Source organism: Ranitomeya imitator, chromosome 5 (assembly GCF_032444005.1).
Source record: "Ranitomeya imitator isolate aRanImi1 chromosome 5, aRanImi1.pri, whole genome shotgun sequence".
NCBI classification, from domain to species: domain Eukaryota; kingdom Metazoa; phylum Chordata; class Amphibia; order Anura; family Dendrobatidae; genus Ranitomeya; species Ranitomeya imitator.
In genome coordinates, this window is record NC_091286.1 from 292,188,765 (window position 1) to 292,196,012 (window position 7,248).

At 45.1% G+C, this 7,248-nt stretch overlaps 1 pseudogene; it reads left to right on the plus strand.

The window, feature by feature from the left end:
- Positions 1 to 4,590: 4,590 nt before the first annotated feature.
- Positions 4,591 to 6,888, plus strand: LOC138637736 (polymerase delta-interacting protein 3-like; annotated as a pseudogene).
- Positions 6,889 to 7,248: the final 360 nt, after the last annotated feature.

Genomic DNA, 7,248 nt, shown 5'->3' on the forward strand with positions numbered 1-7,248 from the left:
ATTCAGGTATGGACTCATTGCTGGCCACCTTAGAAGTCTCCAGTGCTTTCTCTCAAACCATTTTCTAGCGCTTTTTGAAGTGTGTTTTGGGTCATTGTCCTCAGGGCTGCCACTAGAAATTTCGGGGCCCCATACTGGCAAAATTTTCGGGGCCCCCTTAGGACTCCGCCCAGGCTCCACCCCAGCCCCGCCTCTATGCTCCACCCCTCGAACTGTCCACAGTCCCACCGCTCTCTCTTGGAAAAACTCCACTTCTCACCTATCACACATTGACAGTTCCCATCACCAGATAACACATATAGCCGGCAGCTTTTGTTTTGGCCAAAAGATTTTTTAAGCCGCCACCATAACACGGTAGACACTTTTGGCCGGGCCTTACTCTACTGTAACCTATTAAATATTTGTTAAAATATGCAATACAATTTAGGTATATTTTTATTTATTTTTCAATTTTTAAAATGACCAATAATATCATATACAAGGAACAAATACCGCTACACCATGACCAGATGACATATTACCACCACAGTGATCGAATAATATCACATACAAAGAACAAATACCACAACACCATGTCCAGACCACATATTACCACCACATAGTGACTGAATACTACAATTCTGATCAGTAATTAAAAAAAAGCACCATACTATCACCATAAGTGCCATTATACACAGGAAATCTGTACTTAGTATGCAGTGTCTGTGTACAGATAATACAGTGATCACTAGTGAAATTATACACAGGAGCTCTGTATACAGTGTATAGTGTCAGTGTATAGGTAACACACTGACTCACCAGTGACGTCTCTAGGTGAAGTCCTTCATTTTTCATCCAGCCCAGACCGCCATCACTTCATCCAGCCAGGGCTCGTCTCTGCAGGAAATAACACAGTTATCTCGAGCTCTGCTTGTAGAATACATTACTTAATTTTTCCCAACTTCTACATTACACCACATGAAGAAAAAGAGGCGACAGTGTCACTCTACACAGTAACAGGACCACCCCCCCCCCATTTAAAACCGTGTCTTTAAAAAATAAAATAAATACATCACTGCAGTAATAATATCCCTAAATTAGCCCCTATGGTAATAATATTCCCCATCCTGGCCACCGTGTGTCTCATTCCTGGCGTCAGCCATATGTTCTCCCATCCTGCCCTCATGAGTATCCATTCTGTCCCATATGATCTCCCCATCCTGCCCCATATGATCGCCCCATGTGATCTCTCCATCCTGCCCCATCTGTCTCCATCGTATCCATCCTGCCCCATGATCCTGCACGATCTGTCTCCAATTCTGCCCCCAGTGTCTCCAATCATGCCCCATGTCTCCATTCTGCCCCCATGTCTGAAATCCTGCCACTTGTCTCCAATCATGCCCCATGTCTCCATTCTGCCCTCTATGTCTCCAACCATGCCCCAATGTCCAGCATTCTGCCCCCGGGTCTCACAGTCTGCCCCTGTGTCCAGCATTCTGCCCCCACTGTGTCCAGCATTCTGCCCCCACTGTGTCCAGCATTCTGCCCCCACTGTGTCCAGCTTTCTGCCCCCACTGTGTCCAGCTTTCTGCCCCCACTGTGTCCAACATTCTGCCCCCACTGTGTCCAGCTTTACTGCCCCCACTCTGTCCAGCATTCTGCCCCCACTCTGTCCAGCATTCTGCCCCCACTGTGTCCAGCTTTCTGCCCCCACTGTGTCCAGCTTTCTGCCCCCACTGTGTCCAGCTTTCTGCCCCCACTGTGTCCAGCTTTCTGCCCCCACTGTGTCCAGCTTTCTGCCCCCACTGTGTCCAGCTTTCTGCCCCCCCTGTGTCCAGCTTTCTGCCCCCCCTGTGTCCAGCATTCTGCCCCCACTGTGTCCAGCTTTCTGCCCCCACTGTGTCCAGCTTTCTGCCCCCACTGTGTCCAGCTTTCTGCCCCCACTGTGTCCAGCTTTCTGCCCCCACTGTGTCCAGCATTCTGCCCCCACTGTGTCCAGCATTCTGCCCCCACTGGGTCCAGCTTTCTGCCCCCACTGCGTCCAGCATTCTGCCCCCACTGTGTCCAACAGGACTGGAGTGACAGTTCTCTATGACTAAGAGCACAGAGCTGCACAACTGCCAGACAGGGGGGAGGAGGAGAGACCTGAATTACCGCCAGCAGATGCAGCCACCCGAAGCCTCTTCTCACTGGATGTGCAGTCTCCTCACTCCTCCTGCTCTCGGCCTCAGCCCAGCCGACAACAACACAGCCACACTCCTCCAGAATGAGGAAGTGCTCAGTGTGTAACGTGACGTCGGGACCATGATGCACCAGGACCCGCAAATTAAAGGTTATAGTGCCCATTTCTCTCTGCCGGATACATTAACAACGCTGTAGGTGTAACTTTAAATCACCACAGTGTTGTTATGTATCTGGTCTGCGGCAGCTTTAAACAAAATATCCCAGGGGCCCGATGAGCATTAGCAAAGAGAGGGGGGCCCGACCAGACCGGGCTGCCAGCGTGTGCGGGCCCCCCTTTTTGCTTCAGCTCATCGGGCCCCATACTGTAGTGATGGCTGTAATGCCCTGATGGTGGCCCTGATTGTCCTGCTGGAAGACCCATGACCTCTGAGGGAGACCCAGCTTTCTCACACTGGGCCCTACATTATGCTGCAAAATTTGTTGGTAGTCTTCAGACTTCATTATGCCATGCACACGGTCAAGCAGTCCAGTGCCAGAGGCAGCAAAGCAACCCCAAAACATCAGGGAACCTCTGCCATGTTTGACTGTAGGGACCGTGTTATTTTCTTTGAATGCCTCTTTTTTTTCTCCTGTAAACTCTATGTTGATGCCTTTGCCCAAAAAGCTCTACTTTTGTCTCATCTGACCAAAGAACATTCTTCCAAAACGTTTTAGGCTTTTTCAGGTAAGTTTTGGCAAACTCCAGCCTGGCTTCCTTATGTCTCGGGGTAAGAAGTGGAGTCTTCCTGGGTCTCCTACCATACAGTCCCTTTTCATTCAGACGCCGACGGATAGTACGGGTTGACACTGTTGTACCCTCGGACTGCAGGGCAGCTTGAACTTGTTTGGATGTTAGTCGAGATTCTTTATCCAACATCCGCACAATCTTGCGTTGAAATCTCTTGTCAATTTTTCTTTTCCGTCCACATCTAGGGAGGTTAGCCACAGTGCCATGGGCTTTAAACTTCTTGATGACACTGCGCACGGTAGACACAGAAACATTTAGGTCTTTGGAGATGGGCTTGTAGCCTTGAGATTGCTCATGCTTCCTCACAATTTGGTTTCTCAAGTCCTCAGAGAGTTCTTTGGTCTTCTTTCTTTTCTCCATGCTCAATGTGGTACACACAAGGACACAGGACAGAGGTTGAGTCAACTTTAATCCATGTCAACTGGCTGCAAGTGTGATTTAGTTATTGCAAACACCTGTTAGGTGCCACAGATAAGTTACAGGTGCTGTTAATTACACAAATTAGAGAAGCATCACATGATTTTTCGAACAGTGCCAATACTTTTGTCCACCCCCTTTTTTATGTTTGGTGTGGAATTATATCCAATTTGGCTTTAGGACAATTCTTTTCGTGTTTTTTCATTTAAGACAAATTAAATGAAGATAATAATACCAAATAATTTGTGTTTGCAATTATTTTCAGGAAGAAAATGAGTATTATCTGACAGAATTGCAGGGGTGTCAATACTTTTGGCCATGACTGTATATGTTTTTACGATTTTTTGAGCACATGGATCCATTGTATGTCTGTATGTCGGTTTTGCAAGCCTGTGAGAAAATCTCGCAGTAGGGATGCCATATGGATTACATACGGAGGATGCCATGCGCAAAATATGCTGACACACCCTGCCTATGGATGAGATACAGACCACTATTTTGGGGACTTTTCTGCGTATTACGGCCGTAAATTACGGACTGTATTTTTATACACTGAGTGTGAGGCCGGCCTAAGAGGTTCCACTGATACTATGCTTGTCATATTTATGTCACTGGTGCATTAGGTGTTGCGGGCTTTGCAGCAGCGATATGTGTGCTATCTTGCAGCGCATTTTATACCATCTGATGCGCTGATCTTTTTAGCTGTTATTGCTCACTTTTCACTGTTGCCTTTTCTGAATGATTTATTTAAAAAAATCTTTTTTCAATAAACTTTGTATTTAATGCTCACCCCTGTTTGGTATGGATGTTGTGTATTATCACACTGATATATTATGATCTTTAGTTGTAATATTGATCAATTACCGCATGTTTTTTCGGTTTATATGTATTGCCTCTGGGGGGGATGTCCTCTGGTTGCTCTAAGGACTATTTTGTAGGTTTCATAACTGACCATTTGCTGGAAAGGTCCCACAGAATAAATGGAAAAATAAGTCATGTCTTCCTGACAATACAAACCTGTGCTTGGTCAGTGTGTGGTCAGTGTGTCAGTTTTAAGGCTTGTTCAGGCAACCGTAGTTTCAGTCTGAGAGCGATCCGTCAAATCATTGGATCGCACTAGGAGAAAATGATGCAGTGCACATGTCCAATTTTCTTTTTTTCCCCCGGCCTGAATTGTCCCAGGAAAACAATTGCGTCATGCACAATTTGCCACTGATAATCAGATGGCACTCGCCCATTCATGTCTGTGGGTAAGTGGAAAACATTGAACCACACTTGGATGACATCCGAATGCGGATTGATTTTCACGGACAGGCTGAATCAGGGACCCTCCATAGAGGCGTTTATCCTTTCGTTTGAAATGCTTGTGTTATTTTAACTTCCTGGCAAATAGATGGAGAATGGAGATTAATGATGAGAGCGCACTAAAATGCTCGGGTGCTTGTTGCTCGGGTCAAACAATTTGTAATACTCGGGTACTCGGACAGAACGAGTCCAATGTAAGTCTATGGGAGACCCGAGCATTTTTACTGCGATTTCCCCCGGGGGTTCTTTTAAGGTCTATAAACGTCTGACAATGATGAAAACACTGCTCAAATGACACGGAAACATCATGGCAAATGTCCCTGGAAGCATTTCTGACTCCAAGGTCACAGCTGTAAACAATGTCAGAGTTTCACGCCATTTCTACAGGTGCACCAAAAACATAAAACCGAAATCCAAATGGATTTTGCTGGGAAATATGTTAAGGTACATCCTTTCCAGGATAATGACTTGTATATAAGGCAAAATAATTAACCCCAAACAAAAATGTTCCTCCACCACTTGGGCTTTGTTCACACGCAGCGTTTTTGATGCGTTTTTCAAATTTAACATTGCTTTCAACCACTACAAATGCCTTCACTGGGAAATGTCATTGTAACATTTAACAACCCTAGCTGGCCATGTGTTGTGTGACACATAAGGAGACCCATCTTGTTTCATTTATGAAGGAGGGACTCTTAAAGTCACAGAGCCTATTTTTCGAGGGGAATCAGATGGCATTAATGTTCTTAAAGGGCAATTAAACAGTGGGTCTCCTATGCTGTTATTGCCTATGCAGTGGGTGACTGGGCTGCCAAAAATTAGGACGCACGAGGTGTACAGGAGGGTCTCCTGAAAAAAATGTTGCATTGAATGCAATGCCTGTTCTGCCCCAAAGTTACATGCACCCCAATAACTGTTTCAGCAGACGTACTTGAGGGCCTAAGGACAAAATTGCTCCCATTAGAAAGAAGTGTGTCTCCAATACTGTTTGCTTATGCATTGAATGCACGGCCTGCCCTGCACCAATGTTACATGCACCCCAATAACGGTTTCAGCAGACGTACTTTATGGCCTCATGACAAACTAGTTCCCATTAGAACAAAGTGGGTCTCCCATACTGTTTGCTTATGCATTGAATGCACGGCCTGCCCTGCACCAATGTTACATGCACTCCAATAACCCTTTGAAACCATGTACTGGATGGCCTCATGAATCAAACGTTCACATTATTATTATTTTTTTATTACCATAAATTTTGTCCATGAAGTGAATGCAAGGCCTGGCTGTAATTTGCACGCACCAAAATCCCCCTTGGAAGAAACGTGGAGGAGGGTCTCAAAAAAAATTGTCACATTAAAAAAGAGCGCTTCACCTATACTTGGAATGCCCATACGCTAAGTGTATGGGCTGACAAACATTTCCCCCTGGGGGGTACACATCAATATAGTGTATAAAAAACATTTTTTAGGGGCATCATAAACACCTTGGAAAACAGTAACGTGGTTTCCTACACAGTTGCTGCTAGGAAGGTGCATGTTTTTAGTAAAAATATGGCGGACGAATCGTTGGGTGGAGTGATCAGGAAAAGGGGCATGGTGACAGCAGGAATGGGAACATACAGGAGTAATAACAGCAGTGGCTATGGGACGTATGAGATCCAAGATACAGCCTACAATGATTTAGTAGTTTAGCCACCCCACCACCAATTACCAGAATGTGTTTCATGTCCTTCAGAAGATCGGTGTGACAGATGCGCATGTGAAGCTCGGCATAAAAAATGCTCGGAAAAAATATGTTGCCAAAGACGCACGTGTCCGTATAAAGGGCAAAGTTCAACATGTTCGTGAGATGCGGAATTAGAGAAAGCAGATCAGTGTTGGAGGAAAACCAAACAAACTGATGGATGCTTGTGAAAAACTAAGTTTAAAGAGGAGTGCACCGTCCATAACTATCAACACACCCATGGCACAAGGTTCTTCATCTTCACCCTTACATATTACCAATAATATCAAAATGTCACAGCCGAAAATTATTTGTTTTAGTGTAACGAACACTGTTAAAGGAATGCCACTAAATGTAGATAACTACTACCCTGGGAAACACCAGATTTCCTCTTTATAAGATATGATGGTATTGATGATGACTTGGAACTTTACCACATCCCCACCAAGAAGATGAAGATCACAGCTGCAAACAATGTGCTAAAAAGGCCATGAATGTCTGGAAACTCATTTTCTCTTGGCAAACTTTACTTCTTGGTAAGTGGTACCGAATGATGCATACACAGCTCCCATTTCTACTCAGCACAACACTTAGCCACCTTTATTGCACACAAAGACTCTAGCCAACGTGTCATGGACACTTGCCACAAAGGAGGCCAGTTCATCAGTAGGGCCCACTCATAAAGAGTCTGTCTTTAGGTCTTTTGAAGGCCCACAAATTACCATTAATAATTTGCATCCAAGCGTCACAGAGTAAGATATTGTGGAGCTTTTCTGTGTACGCGTTGCCTTGAAGAGCACCTGCTTGTTGAGTTCAGGAATTGCAGAGGTTGTGTTTGTAAGAAAGGAAGATGC